Below are 23,041 nucleotides of genomic sequence, written 5' to 3' on the forward strand. Positions count from 1 at the left end.
TCTAAGTTGATTTTTTTCCCCTCAGCCCTTCTAATAGTTTGGAGCAGAAATGCTTGACAATAATGATGTGCAATGAAAACTGCATGAGTCATGGGAGGCAGATCCAAATGCAAACCCTTCTCTCTGTTCTTTCACAGAAATATTAAACAATGAGTTAGCTCAGCTTGTAGTAGATATCTCTAATTGAACCTTGTAAGCATGACATGTTATGTTTGAAGAAATAATACAAAACATGTTCTGGAAAAAGAAGCAAACATATTTTGAGTGATTTACTTGAGAATAATAGTTAACCATGCTTATTATTTTTAATTTTTTCAAAATATTTTTTCCTGCTTTTTTTTTTTTTGAAATATGTGGTGAGAGTCAGAAAGTTTGGGACTATGATGGGGCATTTTCCCCAAAGACTTCTGAAATATGCCCACATATAAAATTATAACAACGGTATTTTTTGCAGTTGAAGATGATGATGAGAGACTCCATTAAAGCCTTCCTTGTGACCCTGCATCGAAGATGCCTTGGTTGAGGTGTGGCTCCCTGGGCTCCTAGAAGGAGATGTCAACTGGAGAAGCTTCCATAGAGATTGGAATGGGACTGGGATAATCATATAACTCTTCCAGTCACTTGAATAGCCTACTGGCTTTCAGACAGAGACTTGTTGCACAATAGTTCTCTGTCCACAATGAACCAAAATGCACAAGCTCAGTTATAATTACTTGAAGGGAGTGTTGACATGACCAGCAGCCATGGATGTTAAGACTGGAGGTAGAGCAGGGAAAGGGCCATGACTTAACAAGCAAAGCAGAAAGGAGAGCAAAATAATTCCAGGAAGAAAAGTTAGTGTCTGCAAAATCACATTTTCACAGCAATAAGATTTGGGGACTAATTCTGTTTCCGGCAAAGTTTGTTCAGAGATGGCCTTTTCATTTTCACCTTGCCAGCTTCTGCACTTTAACTCAGAATCATTCTGATCTGTCAACTGGTTTGCCTTAACCTTTTCCAGGCCCAAGCATTTAGCCTAAACCACATACCAAGAATGTTGTGCCATTCTGAGTGCCTTCAAATGAGGTGGAGCAAAGGCTCACCCTGGTTCTCTGTCTTTGATTTAGAATTCCACCCCATTGTTACCTGAGATGAAAGTAAATGAAAATTCAAAGGAAATGCTGCTGAGATTTTTCACTACTAGGGTTCTGACTTTGGCTCCATAGTATCCAGGAAGAGGGCTCCTGATCACACTATTAGGGAATTATTTGGCAAATAATTTGCCCAGATCTGGGTAAAGAACTTCCAAAGATAAATGAGTTCTAAGGTGGTGAGGACTGAATGAATGCTTCCTATCTCCTTCCCATCATTGTCTACTTGGAAAGTTCAGCAGATATTTGGTCCCCTCATTGTGGGGGTTGGAATTAGGGACAATTTGGGATCTGCACCTGACACAATGGAGAGTCCTGCAACTTAAGATATTTGAGTGTAACTCATATGTGGAATTGTTGGTACACTATCTGAGAATGCAAATGCAGTGTGGCTCTCAGAGATGGTCCATGGACCTATGGATGCGTATGTACATCTGCCCTCCAGAGTGATAGTTTTATTAGAAGGACTGTTCCCCAAGGCTTTCCTGGAAGTGTGGATAGAGTCAAAGAGTGAGAGCTGAGTAAGCAACTTTTCAAATGAAAATGTCTTACCTTAGGTAAATAAGGGTTTCTAGATATCGACTAATTCAAATGAGAAGTTGTCAAGAATAATTAACATTCCCTCCTCTTCCAGCTGATAAACAAATGTCTCATTTGTGTTATTTACTTAGAAATAACTGTCTAATAGTTCTCTCAAAATGAAGAGGTCATGTTTTAACAAATGCAAGGATCATAAGCCAAATATAGTCAAAATCTTTTATCCTTCCCTAAAGTCCCATTTTTTGTGATCCAGGCCATGCTCTGAGAAATGTCTGGCAAAGTTAACTAATTACTGGAGGTCATAAATAAAGACATTGCCACTTGCTATGACACGTGGCACCTTCTTGAAGTAGCTGGAAATTGGTGATAACAAACCACAATACCTCTGAGCTTGGAAATGGATTTGAATGTTTTATTGTACATTTTGCAATTTTGGCAGTTTTGAAGGTAAAAATGTGTCAAAGGGTAATATCCCTCAAGGACAGTAGTGTTAAATCAATATTAATTAAATAGGTTTATTCTTATTTGACAAAGCACTGAAGTGTGGAGGACAGGATATGCTGTGACTATTTTCTTTTGCCATCTGTCAGGTAAGGTAAGACTACATTTCCATGCATCAGCATTTAAAGATATATCCAATTTTTGGCTTGAGTTGCTTACCTAATGATGTATTTACTATGTCTCCATTATGAGTTATCAGAGATAAGCTATATGATTAAGCAGAAAAGTCTACAATGAAAATGGAAGTTTTGAGGCAAGAAAATAATTGAGATAATTTCTTTTAATAAAATTAGAAACCCCAAAATCTGTTGGTTGTGAAGCATATATAGAAGCTTTGTGTGAGCTGGATGAACTGAGGAAGACAGATAAATTGTCTTTGACTGTCTGTTTCATATCTGTTAAAGACCAAGGTCCTTATTCCTAACTTAGCAAAATATAATTCACATAAAGAGGCCAATGGTTCCTTAAAAGGTAAAAGACCACCCTGTCCACCTTGCCAGGTTATAGGTGTCCTAATGGGTGGTCAGCAGCCTGTGCCTCACTGGCTGCTGCTGCTGAGGCTGAGGTGTTGGGAGGGAGAGGAGGACAGATCTGAAACGCTATGAACAAAGCTTATCATAAACACGAGGACCTTTTACCAACCACAGAACACGAGAACATCATTCTGAGCTCTTTGCAGATAAAAGCTCCCCTCAAATATTATTAGATCACCCAAAGTGCTATCAAGGGTGCTGAATCGGCAGTGTTCAACCTTATTCTCAGCTGAGAAGTCAGAATCCCTTACCTTGGGACCTGACTGCCTACCCTATCTGTCTCCTTTCACCTTATGCTCATTGCACCAAATGCATACCTGTTTTGAATTTCATCTTGTTACTTCAGAAAACTACATATGTTTGGACTAATCCAGGAGCTGTCTTTATATATGGACTCTTATAATGATAGCAAAGAGTAGCAAAATACAGTCCTCATCACCAATAAATAACATTATTTCCTGAGAGGTTCCATCAGGCAGACAAGTGAATGTAGGTACTTGAAGGGGCCATGCATATAATCTTTTGTGAACTCAGAGGAAGACTTTTTTCTGGTGTGAAAAGAAGGAAACACAACCTTAAACATTGTTTTTGCAAATATAGTGTTTAAGTCACTTCTGAGTTAGACTTGGAATTGAAACAGGACAGGGATGAAGTTGTCATTTTTAAGGCATAAGTCCCACCCACCCCCCCCCCCCCCCCCCGATAACCTCTAGTACAAATATAATAATACTTTTGAAGAAGATTTAGTTACAAAGAAGATTTGCTTCAGGATAGAAGTGTGGCCCACAATGATGCAATTATATGAGATTTTCCAACAAAAAAATTTGGAAAATTTAAACACTTCCCCTCTTTTTTCCAAAGAGAGACCAGGAAAAATAGCTTCAAATGTTGATAGAAACTAATATTGTTCTTATGTTGTCTTAAACATTAAACATTTTACAGGTAGGAAAAGATAAGAGAGCCAATGTGTTGATTTTCTGACTATTTGAATACCTCATTTGTGTTTTTACTGATATTAAGAAACAATTTTAGATTTAGTAAGAATCCAGAGCAATGCATTTACTTGTATTAAGAAATAAGATGTTATCAAGAACCAATATTTAGCTATCAATAGTCAAATTAAGCATCACTAATTGGATAGTACCCACATCTGTTGGGCTCATTTGAGGACCTAGAGATACTGAATAATTACAGATGTTCAAACCATCATGGAAATAAGTCAATTTTATTCTATTCCTTTGTAACATGGGCATAACTATATGTCTCCAAAATCCTTATCTGAGGACTTAACCTCAATGTGACTATATTTGGAGATAGGTTTCTAGAAGGTAATTACAGTTAAGTGAGAATATTAGACTTTTTTTCTAGTGTGAAAATAAGGAAACACAACCCTGATCCCATAGGACTGGCGGCTATAAGGAGAATATGAGAGAGATCTCTCTCCATGTGACACACCAGGGAAGCCATGTGTGCATAGCCAGAAGTTTGCCATCTGCAGGTCAAGAGTAGAGCCCTCACCAGAGCCTGACATGCTGGCTGCCTGAGGTGAGTTTCCAGCCTTTGGAACTGTGAGAAAATGCATGCTGACTAACCCATCTAGTCTGAGGTATTTTGTTATGGCATCCTGAACAGATGATCACATCTAATATTAGAAAACACAGACCATTTCTGAGGGAATATACTCACACCTGGATTTTGCTTATTTGAGCAATTGCTAATCCAATTTCATGGTATAAGTTGGCCTTATTAAGGCACCCCCCCACCACACACACACAGCCCTAGAGTAACTTGTTCATCCTTCCCTGTTCTGAAATAGCCCACACCTCTGTCCCTAACTGCTCCCAACATGAACGGCCATTTCCAGGTCAACCAAGTGTCAGGGAGTCTTATGTGCTCTCTACAAATCTCAAGTAATTGACAAGTGGTACAAAGTGAGCAAATGCAAAGTATACTTGGTACTTGGCAGTTTTTCATGTAACATTGGATGCATAAATCTCACTTTCTAAAATGTAGTTGGAATCAGGTCGTGAGAATGTTTCTTGAAACCCAATAACTATGTGGTTTGAGAGAATACAAGGCTCTTTGGGGGGGAAAAATATCACTTTGAACCTTTTTACAATGTAGAATATATTAAAAGCAAGTAAGCATAAATACTTTTCATATATTAGAACAACTCAATCATGAAAGACAAAGATGGCCCAGGTTAGCCCTTTATCTGATATATAAATTGCAAATATTTTCTCCCATTGTGGAGTGCGATTTTTTCATTTTGTTAATGGAGAAACTTTTTAGTTGGATTCAATCCCATTTATTAATTTTTGCTTTTGGTATCAAATAAATAAAATCATTGCCAATACCAAGGCTGAGGGGGTTACTCCCTATATTTTTCCAGAAATTTTATGATTTCAGGCCTTATGTTCAAGTCTTTAATCCTTTTTGAGTTCATTGTGTAGAGTGTAAAATAGGAATCTACTTTTACACTTGTATATGGCTGTCTAGTTTTCACAGCACCATTTATTGAAGAAACTATCCTTTCTCCATTGTATTGTATATTTTGGCTCCGTTGTCATAAATTTATTTACTTTATTTGCTTGGGTTTATTTCTGGGCTCATTATTTTGTTCCACTGATACATATGTCTGTTTTTATGTCAGCACCACTACCATGTTTCCCTGAAAATAAAACATCCTCCGAAAATAAGACCTACTTACAGGTTTCCTTCTGAGTGAAATATAAGGCATCCCCCTGAAAATAAGGCCCCCTAGGCTCTGTCTCAGAATGAAAATTAATTTACCATAAACTGGTCACTATGGCCTTCCCGACTGGCATCTAGCAACTACTGACATTACCTGGAGTCCTGATGTCACTGCTGTGTGGAGGTGGAGCTGAGGTCGTAGTGAGCGGTGAGTGCAGGGCGGGAGAGAGGATGAGACTTTCGCAGATGCCTGTAGAAGAACAGGAGGATTAGAGCGGATGGGACGCCTTGAAGGTGGTGAGTGCTGGTCTGTCTCTGGTGACACTACCTGATGCTCGCTGCCACCCTCATGATGACTGAAGGTTCTCAGTCAGTGGCAGACCCTGCTCCAGCCTAGATCCAGGCCCCAGCAAGCCCAGTGACAGTCCCCAGGCAGGGCCCAGTGGGTAAATGTCTGATAAAGGGGTAGAGGGGATGTCTGGTGAAGGTGTTCACTGGCACAAAGATAGAGGAAGGGGGTTCACTTAAAATGACACAGGAGGATCAAAAGGGGTTACTAAAATGGTAATCTCCCCTCTGATCCTCTTGTGACATTTTGATTCCCCCCTCTGATCCCCCTTGTGTCATTTTAAGTGATCGCCCTCCCCCCATCTTGATACCCCAATTCCTTTTTTTTTTTTTTTTTACCCCTAAAAATGAGCGCAAAAAGAAAAAGCTACTCTGTGGAGTACAAGAAAGAATCGTGGAAGATTCTTGGGGCCAAAATCTTACTGCTTTCTGCAAAGAGAAGATGTTGAGTATCCGATTGGTCCGAAAATGGCGAGCAGAGTATGGTAACCTCATTGAACAAGTGGACAAGGGAAATGCTAAAAAGCGCAAGTGTGGATCAGGTCAGCAACCATTATTTTCTGAGCTGGAAGACCTGATCTGTGAATGGGTTGTTGACAGGAGAGCAAAGGCTTTGGTTGTGAATAGGGCTCAGATTCAAGAATTTGCCCTTGCAATGGCACCACAGTTTGACATAGCCCCCGAAATCTTCAAAACATCACGACACTGGCTGGATAATTTCCTTCAGCGAAGTGAACTGTCATTAAGAAGATCTACAACATTGTTTAGGTTGGAAGATACTCAAGTTATTAAGCGAGCACTTGCATTCAAGTCCTTTATTGATGATGCTGACTTCTCTAAATACAATCTTTCCAACATGATTGCTATGGATGAAACTGCAGTGTTTATGGGCCAATCATCTCAAACAACAATTGAACAGCGCGGTGCCTCCTTAGTGTACATTCCCTCCACTGCTTACGAAAGTGCACATGTTTCCTGTATTTTGGCAATTCGTCTGTATGGCACTAAAATCTCACCTTTAATTATTTCTAAGGGCAAGAAGGAAAAGATTGAATGTGTTTGGGCATTTTTATTCTTGAAACTGAAAAAACCTGGGCCACACAAGCAGTTATAAGGAAGTGGGTCGATTTAATGCTGCCCCTTGTTATGCGAGGGAGTCAAAGAGGTCTGCTAGTCTGGGATGCAGTCAGCACTCACTGTGCTAAAGACATGAAGACATTTCTTCACAAAAGAAAAATAGATCAGATAATGATTCCTGCAGGAATGATGGCCTATCTCCAGACTCTTGATATTGCAATAAGCAAACCATTCAAAGACAATTTGCACATGGAAATTAATGACTACATTGAAAATAGAATGGAGAGAAATCAGTGTGGAAACTTTGTGAAACCTAAACTGCAAGAAGTTGTGACTTGGGTGAAGAATTCATGGGAGAAAATCACTGACAGTTGCATTGCAAATGCACTGTGAGCAGGCTACCTTGACAAGAAGTACTCATTTAAAGACAGTGCTATTGCTAAACATGAGAGATTTGGTCCACAGATTCTGAAAGAAATGGAGTCACAAGAAATTCACCAGGAAATTCAGGAATTGGATTGTTATGATGATGTTCCAGAAGATGATGACATGATTGTCATTGAATGAATGAGTAAATTCTTGATACTGTAGGATTCACAGTTTGTCTGGTCTGTGTTAACAACTACCATACTACCGTACTGTATACAGGTAATAAATTTCCTTTATTTTCATTTAACAATAAATGTGTTCCATATTCTTCTTCATGGAAAAATAAGACATCCCCTAAAAATAAGACCTAGCGCATCTTTGGGAGCAAAAATTACTATAAGACACTGTCTTATTTTGGGGGAAAACAGGGTATATATATATATATATATATATATATATATACACACACACACATTCAAAACATATAAGGGATTCAAGCCACTGCAATAGCAAAAAACAGACCATTAAATTAAAAAATAAACAGGGGAATGGAATAAACATTTTTTCAGAGAAGGCAAATGACTACCTAACAAGCTTATGAAAAGGTGCTTTAAACCATAATGAGATATCACCTCACCTTTCTTAGAAAGGGTATCATAACAAGTGTTGTCAAGGACGTGGAGAAACGGGAACACTTATGCACTGTTGTGGAAATATAAATTGATTCAGCCTTTTTGGCAAACAGTATCAAGTTTCCTCAAATAGTTAAAAATAAAACTACCCTGCTATCCAGCAATTTCACTTCTGGTTATATATCCAAAGGAAATGAAAAGATGATCTCAAAGAGATATCTGAGCTCCCATGTTCAAAACAGCTTATTTACTGTGGACATAATCTAAGTGCCCATAAATGAGTGAATAAATAAAGATGTGGAATGGATGAATATATATTTTTAATAAATCTTTATTGTTCAGATTATTACAAATGTTCCTCTTTCCCTTCCCCCCAAGTGCTGCCCTCTCTGAGCTACGCAAGCAAGCCAGCAGCGAAGACTGGCAGCCGCCTTTTCGCACGTGCAGTTCACCGCATTGTCATAGTTCCTGAGGTTCAGCGTGCCTTCTCTCTCCTTCCCAGATGGTAGAGCCTCTTCTCAGCCAGACATCTGGTGCTTCAGGGCGATGTTTCCCCTGTTTTCCAGTTCTAAATTCAAATTTGTTGTGGTAGGCTGCATTCAGGTGTCTACCCTATGCCGTCATTTTGGTTTCTCTCCGTGGTGGATGAATATTAATCAACTGAGAAATAAGGCATCCTGTCATTTGCAACAACATGTATGTACCGCAACCTTTTGCAGCAAGGATTCAGAATCTAGAGAAGGGTCCATGTGCAAATGGATATACTAGATAAGAAATATAAATTTGGAAGGCATTGGGGGAACCAAGTGGAGACCCTTCCCTAGTGGAATAGCTCCCCCAATCTCCAGACCCATAACTTTTTATTTAGTAGAATATACATGTGTTCTTTAGCAAATAAAATATGCATATCAAAGGTAAGGTTTGATAAACAGTGAAAGATTATCAGGTTAGGGGATTGCCCTGAGCCATCATTGTCTCAACCAAACAATTTATGCATAGCTTTCAGCCCTTGCTAAAGCCCCAGGTCCATCAGCCTTCTGAGGACATCTCTCATTTATTATGTTAACTACTTGTTGGTATTTGCCTTCAGCATGTGTGGACCTTGAGTCCCTCATGCCAAGTGAAAGAAGCCAGAAAGAAAAAGACAAATACTACATGCTGTCACTTATATTTACATATAAACCCAAAACAAACAAAAGTAAAGCTAAGAGTTAAACACAGAAATAGTAGAAAATGGTTGCCAGGGACTTGGAGGGTGATTATAGAAAGAGCCTGGTAAAAGATTATAGACTTTCAAGTATAAGATGAATAATATGTGAGGTTCTAATTTGAAATGTGGTGTTGTTGATCACACTGTATTGCATAACTGAAATTTTCTAAGACAGTAGACTTAATGATCTTCATACTCACACACAAAAGGTAAATGTGTGAGGTGATAGATATACAAATTCACTAGATCTGGGGAATCCTTCACAATGTATACATATATCAAACCACAATATAGCTTGAATATCTTATACTTTTGTTAATTATACATCAGTAAAGCTGAAATATAAACAAACAAGTAAGTAAATAAATACAATGGCAGTGCAGAGGAATATGATTTAAAGTTTATTTGATATTGAAAGGGCAGGGTGGGGCTAACTCCTAATCCTCAATTTTGTAACCAGACCCTAGCCCTCACCCAACCAATCAGGGTCAGCCAAAGCAGTGACATCACCACTCCTATAAAACCTTTGATCTGTTGAAGCCCACTCTCTTCCGCCACGCCACTGTCGGTATAGGTGGGACAGAGCTTGGACTATTCCGAATGCAGGCTTTCTGCTATTGCATCGGACTCAGCTCCCTGGTGGTCTTTGGGGATCACAAAATCTGGGCATAACATTTGGGGGTTCGTCCGGAATCCCCAAGACCCTGAGGGATCCCAATCCGGAGAATCTGACTGGCTAAGGTAAGTGTGTGTGTGTGTGTGTGTGTGTGTGTGTGTGTGTGCTTATGTGAGCTGGCTCTGGAGGGATGTGGAATCCCCTCCTTGTGTGAGCGCTCTGGAGGGATGTGGAATCTCCTCCTTGTGTGAGGTGACTCTGGAGGGACATAGAATCCCCTCACATCGGTAATGCCCGAAGTGGTCTAGGAGGACGCACTGCTGGAAGACCACAAGCCAGAGTATTCGGGAGACCAGGAGCCGGAGGATTCGGAAGATGTTCGACCTCCCAGGAGTGACGTGGAATCCCCTCACAGGCAGGAGAGATGTGGAATCCTCTCCCAGGACGAGGCGGTTGCTTCCACCGATCAGAGTGAGGCTGACGTCTGGTTTTTCTTCTAAGGAATTGAAATGTTGATGTTGGGCGCCCTCTTCTTGTTGGTTGTTGTGTTAGTGTGGAGGTCAGGAAGGGCCAATGGCAGACTTGTTGTTCTAGTGAGTTGTCAGCTTTCAATGTCGGATGGCCACCAGAGGGCCACTGGTTGGCGTGAAGCCGTCATCTAGCTTTTGGTGTTGCTTCCACAGAGTTGGAAGAGTATTCTTAGGGCCCCTCTGTCTGTTTCTGTGTTCTTTGTTTGTATAAGTAAGGGTTTCAGTTTGCTCTTGTTTGTAAATTTGCTACTCTTTCCCCCAGAGCAGGCAGGAGGTGGGGGAGGGGAGACACGTGGCGATCTAATGTGGACGCCACTCCCTAAGAAAGTTTTTATGCATTGAGGATTTCTGTACTCATGTAATGGAAAAAGACCAGTTTAAAAATGAGTGCATAGTTTTTGAGTTGGGCTTGACTCTTTTCTGTGTGCAGAGTGAAAACCTTGGGCTATTTTTTTTTTTTTTTTTTTTTTTTTTTTTGTCTTCAGGGATGGTGAACAAAGAAATACAAGCTAGTTTCCCAGGGCATTTAAAGCAGCTTTTGAAATTTCCCACCCTGAGGCAAGTAACCAGCAGGAAGTAGATAGCAGGTTTAATAGGCAATCCAATTTCTGCTAGCAGCTATCTTTAAGGAATGTGTTCATTTGCATTTAAATGGCTAAACCTTTTGCTAGCCAAAGGACAAGTTTACATGAGAATACCTACAAGTTTGCTTCTCAGTTTCCCCGACAGAAAAACCCCCACAAACAAACATGGTTTAAAGTTAATTATTAGATTTTAAAGAACAGCTAAATATTTGACTTGCAAGCTCTGAAAGTTTAAGATTCAAACTGAATTAGGAAAAGTTATGTAATTGTGGTAACTAAATGCCTAGAGTATAGCAACTTGTTTTTAAGAAAATAAAATGTGTGTATTCTCTTAAATAATTGTTTAAGGATAAGTGCTCTGACACATAGCAAACCGCCCCAAGTGACCACTGGGATACCTTTTTCCCAGGGGTGCTTGCTCTCTGTCAGAGGGGAATCGGCCCACCTAACAATTGTGGTCCAAAAGGTTAAAAGCAGGGACCAAATTCTAAAGTTAACTACTGTTTGTCTCAATTGGCCATTTAAGTTTGATGTGATTAATGATTACAGTACATTGTAAAATCTTTAGAAGGAAAATGTTTTGTGGGCCACTTGGTCCTTGTGTGTGTGTGTGTGTCAACTCTTAAGTTATAGTTTTAAAATCAGTAATATTAATGGAAATACCCTCAAGCAGAGGGGCTTTTCAGAAAGGTCAGGGAGTCTGATTGCAATGTAGGGGTCACCAGTTCCCCTACTAGCAGGAGGCAAGCACCTTTCCCAGTGGGAATAGAGAGTGGACTGCCAGATGGAAATGCCTTGGTGGGAGCACATCCTTTGCCACCTGGAAACCAAGCCATGCTCCCTGCCTCCCCCCCCCCCTCCGCCCCCCAGAAGTCCATTCCCCTTCATGGGTTGTTTTGAGTAGCGGTGGCAGGAACGAGGAGAGAAATTCCCTGTGACCTCCTGCACCCCAATGAGACCCAAGAACCTCCGGTGACTGCTTGGACACTTTTCACCGTGTTCTGTTAGGGGGCTTAAAGGCACAGTTAGAAATTCCCCCATTCCCCTTTTTCAGGCTTATCAGAATCTGAGATATGTATCTGTAGGAAAAACGTGGCATTTTAAATTTCAAGTGGCTGGAGGCCTAGGAACAGGGTACTGGACCTGCTCCCTCCTCCCTTTGCCTTTTCTATAAGATTTGAGGCATGGTTATGTATTTTTGAAGAATATAGAAAGAAGGTTTGAAAGTTAATTTGAAATTATAAAGGTTTTTGTAAAGGTTGTGCATGTGAAAAAGGAGAACAGAGAAAGAGAAAGAGAGAAAAGGCCAGCAACTAATAGGAAGGAATTAGTATGCTTATTGTAGGAAGCAGGGCACTGAAAGAGAATGTCCTGGAAGGTTAGCTAGAGAAACAATTCAGACTCCAAGGGTCTTTAACTTAGAGGAAGAGGACTTACAGGACCAGGGCTCCTTTCCATTAAGCCCTTAGGGTAACTTTTGTACAAGTGAGAGGCAAACCTGTTAGTTTTCTGGTGGACACTGGGACAGACTATTCAGGCTTGACAGAACCGATGGGACTTGTAACCTCTAAGAAGACATCAGTCCAGGGAGCCACCGGACAAACTGCTTGTTTTCCTTGGAACTGGACCAAAGTGGAACAACGGGCCTTTGAGGAGCTAAAGAAGGCTCTCGGCTCAGCACCTGCCCTAGCTTTGCCAGACGTCACGAAGCCCTTCCACCTCTATGTGAGTGAGGTAAGGGGCATTGCCAAAGGGGTTCTCACTCAGACTCTAGGTCCCTGGAAGAGACCTGTTGCCAATCTGTAAGAGGCTAGCCCCTGTGGCAGCAGGGTGGCCAGTGTGCTTCCTGGCAGTGGCCACCACAGCATTGCTGGTGAAGGAGGCAGCTAAGCAGACTCTGGGCTAGGAGCTAGCCCTGACAACAACCTAGACACTGGCCATCAACCCTGTCAGCCTGCTTCCAGATAATGATCCAGAGAAACCCATTCATGACTGCATAGAGGTAACAGATGCAGTACTGCCAGATAAGGTACTGTTCTTGGATAGGAGCAGTTACGTTCAGGATGGGATCTGATATGCAGAGGCAGCGGTAGTCACCCTGGACCACATCATTTGGGCACAGTTCCTAAACTTTTGGCCTTAATCCAAGCCCTTTGATGGGAACACTGTGCCATCCACAGGGAAAGAGGGTTACCAACTGCAACTGGAAAGGACATTATGCTCCAAAACCAGTGGGGCCTTTACAAGTCTTAGTAACCCTACTGGACCCCGACCTACGATGGACCCCCTCATACACAGAACAAGAGGAGGAATTGGCAGAACAGAAGCAAGCTATCAAAGGACCAGGTGGTTGGTGGACCTTACCAGATGATAGACTGTTAGTCCCAGAGGCTCTAGGTCAGACGTTAGTTGCCCAGTTACACCAGGTTACCCACTGAGGCATCACCAAGACTTCTGAACTTCTGTGAGGCAGATACTACCAAGCTTAGATAAGGTAATTAAAAACCTAGTTGCTAGAAGAACTGTCTGTGCACAGGTAAATGATAAGCCAGGTAAAAGGGGCCCCCTGGGAATTCGGGCCCCAAGGAAATTCCCTAAGAGAGCATTGGTAGGTGGATTTCACAGAGATTAAGCCACCAGCATCATGGTACAAGTTCATGCTAGTTTTGTAGACACTTTTTTCACTTTTTTTTTAAAAAAATATATTTTATTGATTTTGTACAGAGAGGAAGGGAGAGAGATAGAGAGCCAGAAACATCGATGAGAGAGAGTCATCGATCAGCTGCCTCTTGCATGCCCCCTACTGGGGATATGCCCGCAACCAAGGTACATGCCCTTGACCGGAATCGAACCTAGGACCCTTCAGTCCCCAAGCCGACGCTCTATCCATTGAGCCAAACCGGTCTCGGCTTTTTTTTTTTTTTTTTTTTTTTTTTTTTTTTTGTAGATTAGGTTGAAGTATACCCCAATAGGACAGAAACTGCCTCTATAGTAGCCAAGAAATTACCCCAGGATATTATACCTAGATTCAGGCTGCCAATAGTCATAGGAGCAGATAACAGCCCAGCCTTTGTAGCCAAGGTATCTCAGAATATGTAGCTCAAGCCTTAGGACGGGCACGAGCAGGACTATAAAAGGAGTTTAACTAAATGTGTCCTAAAAACTGGTGAAAATTGGATCAACCCCCTGCCCTTCACCCTCTTATGGGCCAGGTGTACCTTCTACTGGGATGGGTTCCCCCCTTTTGAGATCATGTACCTCCCTCCATCCTTCCCAGGGTCAGGGAGAAGCTGAAAACTGGAATTCATAACCATTCCCTTGCTCAAGTCCTTACAGGCTCTGCAGTTTTCTTGTTCCAAATGCACTGTCAGTGCCCACCACGGACCCTGTACACCCCTTCCAGCCTGGAGACTCAGTGTGGGTAAAGAAATTCACTGCCCTAGCACTCACCCCAACCTGAAAGAGAAGTTACACTGTTATCCTGAGCTCACCCACAGCTGTTGAAGTAGACAGCACCCAGACCTGGCTACACCACTCCCAGCTCCTGCACCAAAAAATGGCCTGGATCCTGGCAATTAGCGGCCTCACCTGTGAGATCCCCAGCCTGGGTTTGCTCCACACAGGCCAGGAGGAGACTTGGTGCCTGCAGGAGGGGAACTGGACTTCAGTGAGGACAGAACTGATGGGAACTGTGGTACTGGGCGGTCTTGGTAACTGTAAAAATGTTTTTAAACAGAACAGAGAATACCCTTGAAGGAAGTGGGCTGAGTTAATGATTTGACTCATGCACATAAGACAAGGGAGGAATGTAAGGGCAGGGTGGGGCTAACTCCTGATGCTCCATTTTGTAACCAGACCCTAGCCCTCACCCAACCAATCAGGGTCAGCCAAAGCAGTTACATCACCACCCCTATAAAACCATTTGATCTGTTGAAGTTTGCTCTCTTCCACCACGCCGCTGTTGGTGTAGATGGGACAGAGCTATGATTAGTCTTAATGCAGGCTTTCTGCTATTGCATTGGACTCGGCTCCCTGGTAGTCTTTGGGGATCACGAAATCTGGGCATAACAATACAAAATGTTTGATTAGGCCATTTTTGGTGGAAGAGTTTACTAATTTATTAGCTGAGGAAATTGTTTTTCCTGGAACTCTATCTCTGAGATAAATATACCTCTCTAGAACTATTAAGGTTCCTGAGTGGAGGAGCTGAGGATTAAGAAATTAAAGAAAAAAAGAGACCAAGACACAAAATAGATTCAAGCTGGGATCCAGGTGGGGGGCTGTCACTCTGATGGAGACAGTCAACCACCCACCACAGACAACACAGCGCATTTATTTATTTCCAAAAGAATAAAAGGAGGTTTCTCTGAAAAGCTTAGAATCAAAGTTTTGGGAGTGCCCAGGTCCTATTCATTCCCTCATTCCTGGGATTTAGCATATCAAGACCTGGGTAAGTCAAGGTTCTATTTGTTCCTCATTCCAAACACATGGATAAAGATAAGAAGTCAGTAATGATAACAGTCTCTCACATTTTGGGGAAACATGTTCTCAGGGCATGGTTCTGAGATAAAGGTCATCCATGCGCATTTCCCAGGGGCCCTCTACAATTAAGAATCTTTAACTTAAACCATGCTAATTATTTTTAAATCTACATTTTTAGTTTTAATTATATCCAGGAAATAACCTGGATTATGAAAAGGAGTGAATTAAGAAGAGTTACCTGGGAAGTTTCAAATGCTCTGAGTAATGCCAAAGGTCCACCAGATGACACCAATGGTGTATTTAGGTCTGAGATCAGCATTGATCTGTGGTGCACAAGCAGTTTCACACTGAACAGGTGATTTTCTACCTGGGGCTGATGTCTTCATCTGAGTTCGTAATCTCAATGAGGACTTTACCAAATTTTCATGTAGTTTATCTAGATATTCAGTCAAGAAACTTTTCAGTATTAAAATCTCAACCTGTGCAGGAATCAGTGCCCAAATGTATTTTAAAAACGTATTTTTATTCATTTCAGAGAGGAAGTGAGAGAGAGAAACATCAATGATGAAAGAGAATCATAGATTGGCAGCCTCTCGCACACCCCGCTCTGGGGATCGAACCCACAACACAGGCATGCGCCCCAATCAGGAATTGACGTTCAACCACTGAGCAATGCTAGCAGGGCCAATGCCAAAATATTTTTCATTCCATATCTCAAACAGTTCTCAAATCTGTCTGCTGCTCTCATATACATTTGACAATCTAAAAGTGAGCTACCATTATTATTTTTTAAAAATTAAGGTGAAGTTGATTTTTATTAACTGGTCCTGGCAGAAGAGTAGCCACAGGCTTTGAATCTGGAGTGGGTCCTAGACATCACACAATTCAATCTCTTCCTTTACAGATAAGGAAACTGAAGATCAGAAATATCATTACTTTACTCAAGTTAGCAAGGAGCTTGGCTGTCTCAAGTCCAAGGCCAGGACAGCTTCCATTACCCTGTTCTTGTCTTCCCTTTTTTGTCTCTGTGCTATGTGCTACAGTGCCCACATGGTCTCTGGTTCTGCATCAGCTCCTCATTGCAGTCTCTGTTCTTGTCCCAACTCAGTCTCTAAATCTGGCCTATTGCCACAGTGTTACTGATCAGCTCACTCTCATGCTGAAGGCCTTTTAGTCTCCTCCTGATACTCCTAGGTTACAGTGCCAGTTCCTTTTTTATTTTTTTAAAATAATTCTTTATTATTAAAAGTATTACATATTCTCCCTTCCCCGCTTCTCTATTGGCCCCCTCTAGCCAGCTCCCGTTACCCTCCCCTACCCCAGGCCTTCAGCATCCTATTGTCTGTGTCCATGAGTTATGCATGTATGCATGCATACAGGTCTTTGGTTGATTATCTCACACCCACCTACCCTTTTCCACCTTCCCTTTGAGATTCCAAAACTCTGTTCTATGCTTCTATATCTCTGGATCTATTTTGTTTATCAGTTTATTTTGTTACTTAAATTCCACATATGAGTGAAATTATGTGATACTTGTCTTTCTCTGACTGACTTATTTCACTTAGCATGATACTCTTTAGGTCCTTCCATGCTATCTCAGAGGATAAGATATTCTTCTTCTTTACCGCTGGTGTAAATGTACCACAGTTTTTTTATTCCCTCATCTGCTGATGGGCACTTGGGCTGTTTCCAGATCTTAGCTATTGTAAATTGTGCTGCTATAAACATAGGGGTACATACATTCTTTGTGATGGGTGCTTCAGGTTTCTTGGGATCCCAGAAGTAAGTCAAATGGCAGGTCCCTATTTAATTTTTTAGGAAACTCCATACTGTTTTCCATAATAGTTGCACCAGTCTGCATTCCCATGCTGACTGACATAGAAACTGACCAATCAAAACCAAATCTGTGTCAACTGTGAGGAGCCAATGGCTGCCTAGAAGACAGAGCATTTGTCACTGTCTGGCATAGAAATAAACCAATTAGAATTAAATTGGCTGCCAGAGGAGGGCAGTTGGGGGTGAGATCAGGCGTGCAGAGGAAGGCAGTGGGGGGCAAGATCAGGCTGGCAAAGTAGGGCTGATGGGAGTGAGATCAGGCTGGCAGGAGAGGGCAGTTGGGGACAAGATCAGGCAGGCAGAGGCAGTTAGGGACAACCAGGCAGGCAGGCAGAGGCAGTTATGGGTGATCAGGAAGGCAGGCAGGCAGGTGAGCAGTTAGGAGCCATCAGTCCCAGATTGCAAGAGGGGATGTCCAACTGCCAGTTTAGGCCCAATCCACAAGGGCCTAAATCGACAGTTGGACATCCCTAAAGAGGTCCCTGATTGGAGAGGGGCATGCAAGGTTGAGGACCCCCTCCCCCAACTTCATGCACAAATTTCATGCACTGGTCACTAGTGTTGAATAAAGTGGTGAAAATGTACATCCCTGTCTTGTTCCTGTTCTTAGAGGAAATAGTTTTATTTTTTGCCCATGAAGTATGATGTTGGCTGTAGTTTTGTCATATATGGAATTTATCATGTTGAGGTATGCTCCCTCTATTCCTACTTTGCTGAGAGTTTTTATCAAAAATGGTGTAGGATTTTGTCAAATGCTTTTTCTGCATCTATTGCTATGATCATGTGATTTTTGTCTTTCAATTTCTTTATGTGATGTATCACATTTATTAATTTGCGGAAATTGTACCAGCCTTACTTCCCTGGAATAAATTTCACTTGGTCATTGTGTATGATCTTTTTACTATATTGCTGGATGTGATTTGCTAATATTTTGTTGAGGATTTTAGCATCTAAGTTTATCAGGGATATTGGCTTGTAACTCTTTTTCTTTGAAGTGTTTTTATCTGGTTTTGGAATTAGGATAATGCTAGCCTCATAAAAATATCTTGAAAGTGTTCCTTCCTCTTGGGTTTTCTGAAATAGTTTGAGGAGGATATGCATTAGCTCCTCTTTGAATGTTTGGTAGAGCTCCCCTGTGAAGCTGTCTGGCCCTGGGCTTTTGTTTGCAGGAATTTTTTTTATTACTATTTCTCTCTCATCAGTTATTACTGGTTTATACAGGTTTTCTCATTCTTCCTGGGTCAGTTTTTGGAGGTTCTATTTTTCTAGGAATTTGTCTATTTCATCCACATTGTCCAGTTTGTTTGCATATAGTTGTTTATACAATAGTATTTTCTTATAATCCTTTTATTTCTGTGGTGTCAGTGGTAACTTATCTGCTTTTGTTTCTGATTTTATTTATTTGTGTCCTCTTTCTTTGTTTCTTGATGAGACTGACTAATGATTTACCCATTTTGTTTATACTTTCAAAAAACTTGCTCTTGGTTTCACAAATATATATATTTGTTTCTATGTTATTTATTTCTGCTGTAATCTTTATTATTTCCTTCTGTCTACATTCTCTGGGCTTTTCTTATTATTTCATTTCTACTTCTTGAAGTTGTAGGGTTAGCAGTTTGTTGCTGACTTTTCTTGTTTTTTGAGGTAGGCCTGAAGTGCTATGAACTTACCTTTTTTTTTTTTCTTTTTAAAAAAATATATTTTATTGATTTTTTACAGAGAGGAAGACAGAGGGATAGAGAGCTAGAAACATCGATGAGAGAGAATCATCGATCAGCTGCCTCTTGCACGCCCCTTACTGGGGATGTGCCCACAACCAGGGCACATGCCCTTGACCGGAATCGAACCTGGGACCTTTCAGTCCGCAGGCGGACGCTCTATCCATTGAGCAAAACCGGCTTCGGCTGAACTTACCTCTTAAGACTGCTTTTGCTGTGTCCCAGAGATTTGGGATTGTTGTGTGTTCATTTTTATTTGTTTCCAGAAAGCTTTTGATTACTTGATCTTGTTGGTAACCCATTCATCTTACCTAATAATAGAGAAACGTGTAAATTGATCATACCTCCACTGCACCCACAGCCAATCAGAGTGAATATTAAAATTAACCCAACAAAGATGGCAGTTAATTTGCATACATACCTGGGTCTGCGAACCTCCTCCAGTACACAGGCCACTCCCAGCCAGCCATCGGAGGGGCCAAGCCTACCATTGGAGGGGCAGGATGGGCAAGGGGGTGCTTCCCAAGACTAAAGCCTGGGGATTCAGAAGGGGCCAAACCTGCAACCAATCACAGACCATCTGGAAGTCAGTGCTGGGTTGCCCAGCTGCAGCCTGGTGACCCAATACTGATTGCTCATATGGCTGAGAACCAGAAAGTGAGTCATGGTCTGATCTGGAGCCTCAGTGTAAGCTTTTGATCAGTATACTTACCTCTCTCTTTCTCTCCCTCTTTCTGCTCTTCGCCAGCAGCCAGGCTTTCCTTTCTTTCCCGGCCTCCATGAGGGCTGCTGTTAAGCCCCACCTCTTTGATCAGACCCAGAGATAGGCCTGGAGATACTGACTGTCATAGGAACCAACCAATGAGAACCAAAGGTGGGTGCTGTGGAGAACCAATGGCTGCCTAGGAGGCAGAGCTGCAAATGCTGACTAGCATAGGAACTGACCAATGAGAACCAAAGGTGGGTGCTGTGAGGAGCAAATGGCTGCCCAAGAGGTAGAGCTTCTGATGCTGACTGGCATAGAAACTGACCAATGAGAACCAAATCTGGGTGCTGTGGGGAGTCAATGGCTGCCTAAGAGGTGAAGCTTTTGTTGATGTTGGCATAGGAACCTATCAATCAGAACCAAATTGGCCAGCAGATAAGGGCCACTGGGGGCAATATTAGGCCTGGAGGAGTGGGAGTTAGGGGTGATCAGGCTGGCAGGCAGAAGTAGTTAGGGGCAATCAGGCAGGTAGGCAGGTAGGTGAGCAGTTAGGAGTCAGTAGTCCCAGATTGTGAGAGGGATGTCTGATCCCTGAGATCAGGCCTGAAATGGCAGTCAGACATCCCATAAGGGGGCCCCAATTGGAGAGGGTGAAGGCTGAGTTGAGGAATCCCCTCTACATGCATGAATTTCATACACCAGGCCTCTAGTTGTTTAATAACATGCTATTTAGCCTTCATGTGTTTAAAAGTTTTTGAGTGCTTTTTCTGTAGTTGATCTCCAATTTTAGTCTACTGTGATCTGAGAAGATGCTTGATATGATTTCAGTCTTCTTGAACTTGTAGACACTTGTTTTGTGTCCTAACATGTGGTCTATCTTTGTGAATGACTCATGTGCACTTGAGAAAAATGTATGTCCTGCTGCTTTGGGGTGAAATGTTCTATAAATGTCCATTAAATCTATCTGATCCAGTGTGGCCTTCATAGCCACTGTTTCCTTCTTAAATTTTTGTCTGGAAGTTATATCCAGTAAAGTCAACAGGGTGTTAAAGTCCCCCACTATGACTGTATCATTGTTGATCTTTCCATTAAAGTCCTTTAGAAGTTTATTTGTTTTTTTTAAATAATATATTTAGGTGCTCCTATATTGGGTGCATGTATGTTTAACAAAGTTATATCCTCTTAATGAATCGATTTATTAGTATTATGTAGTGACCTTTGCTGTCTCTTTTCATGGCCTTTATTTTAAAGTCTATTTTGTCAGATATAATTATTGCTACAACAATTTCTTTTTCTTTTTTTAAAAAATATATTTTATTGATTTTTTACAGAGAGGAAGGGAGAGAGATAGAGAGCTAGAAATATCAATGAGAGAGAAACATCGACCAGCTGCCTCTTGCACACCCCCTACCGGGGATGTGCCCGCAACCAACGTACATGCCCTTGACCGGAATGGAACCTGGGACTTTTCAGTCCGCAGACTGACGCTCTACCACTGAGCCAAACTGGTTTCGGCTCCAATTTCTTTTTCTTTCCCATTTGCATGTAAATTTTTTTCCTATTTCTTCACTCTCATCATGTAGACAACATATAGTTGTCTCATGTTTTTGTGTCAATTCAGCTACCCTATGCCCTTTTATTGGAACATTTAAGCCATTTACTTTTAGGGTTATTATTGATAGGTACTTATTTATTGTCATTTTAATTCTGTATGCCTAGCTTTCTCTCTCTGTTTCTTCTCTTCATTGCAGCAGTCCCTTTGGCATTTCTTATAATGCTGGTAATGCTGGCTTGGTGATGATGTACTCCTTTAGCCTTTTATTTTATTTTATTTTATTTTGTTTTATTTTATTTTATTTTATTTTATTTTTTTCTGGGAAGCTCTTTATTTGACATTTTTTTCCCCCTGGGAAGCTCTGTATTTGACTGTCTATTTTGAATGATAGCCTTACTGGATATAGTAATCTTGGTTTCAGATCCATTATTTTCATTACCTTGAGTACTTCATATCATTTCCTTCTGGCCTGTAGAGTTTCTGATGAGAAATCAGGTGTCAGCCTTATAGGAACTCCTTTGTAGGTAAAAGTTTTCTTTTCTCTTGCTGCCTTTAAGATTCTCTCTTTGTCTTTAATTTTTGGCATTTTAATTATGTGTCTGGGCATGGGTCTGTTTGGGTTCTTCTTGCTTGGGCTTGAAGACTTTTGTACCTCCTAGACTTGTGTGACTTTTTTTTTTTTTTTTTTTACCAGGTTAGGGAAGTTTTCTGCCATTATTTCTTCAAACACATTCTCTATCCCTTTCTTCCTTTCTGCCTCTTCTGGCACACCTATTCTAATATTGTTATATTTCACGTTGTCCCATAGCTCCCGTAAGCTGTCTTCTTGCCTTTTAATTGTTTGCTTTTTTTCTTTTTGTTTCTCTTATTGAGTGATTTTTTTCAACCCTGTCTTCTAATTCACTGATTCGATCCTCAGCTTTCCCTAATCTGCTGTGTATTCCTTCTAATGTTTTCTTTATTTGTGTTATGTCATTCTTTGTTTCCAAGATGTTCTTTAAAGATAGTTGCTATATCTTTTTTCATGCTGTTGAGCATCTTTTCTATCATTGTTCTGAAATTTGTTTCAGATAAATATCTTATCTCTGTTTCATGTATCACTTCTAGAGAATTATCTTGTTCTTTTATTTGAGAGTTGTTTCTTTTTCTCATTTTGGTTGTCTATTTGTATTTGTATTAGGTAGATCCTCTATGCCTCTCAGTTTCTAGTGCAGAACTATGTCAAATGCTGTTTCTGACTAATTAGATCAGGTGAAGACTCAAAGCCTCTGCCAACAGCCTGATAGGATTATGACTTGAATTGGACCAGGAAATTGTCCTCAGGTGTGGGGAGAATTTTTTTTTTTTTCAATAGGACGGCAGTTGCTTTTTCCTGGTTGCTAATTGCTATTTTTGGTCTTTAAGTTGCCTCTGAACATGATATTTTCCAATAGGATGCATTAACTGTCTTCCCCCCAGGCAAGGTAATGAGTGTATGTGAAAGATGTCCTCTGCTATGTGAGGGAATGACTCAGCACAGGAAACTTGGGGTGTCTGCCTTCTAAGATCTAACCCTTTGAGTTCCCAATCCTGGCTTCTGCTCACACAGTGCCAGTCCACTCTGTCTTCCCTCTGACAGAGCACAAGGTGGGTGGCTACAGAGGGAATTTTGTGCATTGGCCCTTTAAGAGAGTGCCTGAATTTTCAGTCATTACTCAGACAACAACCCCACTACTTTTCACATCCAGACGTTATGTGGGTACTTTTATCAGTTCTGGTACTTTCTGCTGGGGGCCCCAGCTTTGGGATTAGATCCCAGAGTTCTCAGTGACAACCCCCCACAGCTGAGATATCTTTTCAGAACTTCAGTTGCTCTCACAAAAGCCAGTCCTTTTGTGCTTCTGCCCCTTTTACCAGTCTCTATGCACTCTCCACTTTTGGTCCTTGGGTATCAGGGTTTTCTCCTATGAGTCTTCTATTATTCAGAAAAATTTTCTATAT

The sequence above is a fragment of the Pipistrellus hanaki genome (genome assembly GCF_964339955.1).
Source record: "Pipistrellus hanaki genome assembly, chromosome: 14".
NCBI classification, from domain to species: Eukaryota; Metazoa; Chordata; class Mammalia; order Chiroptera; family Vespertilionidae; genus Pipistrellus; species Pipistrellus hanaki.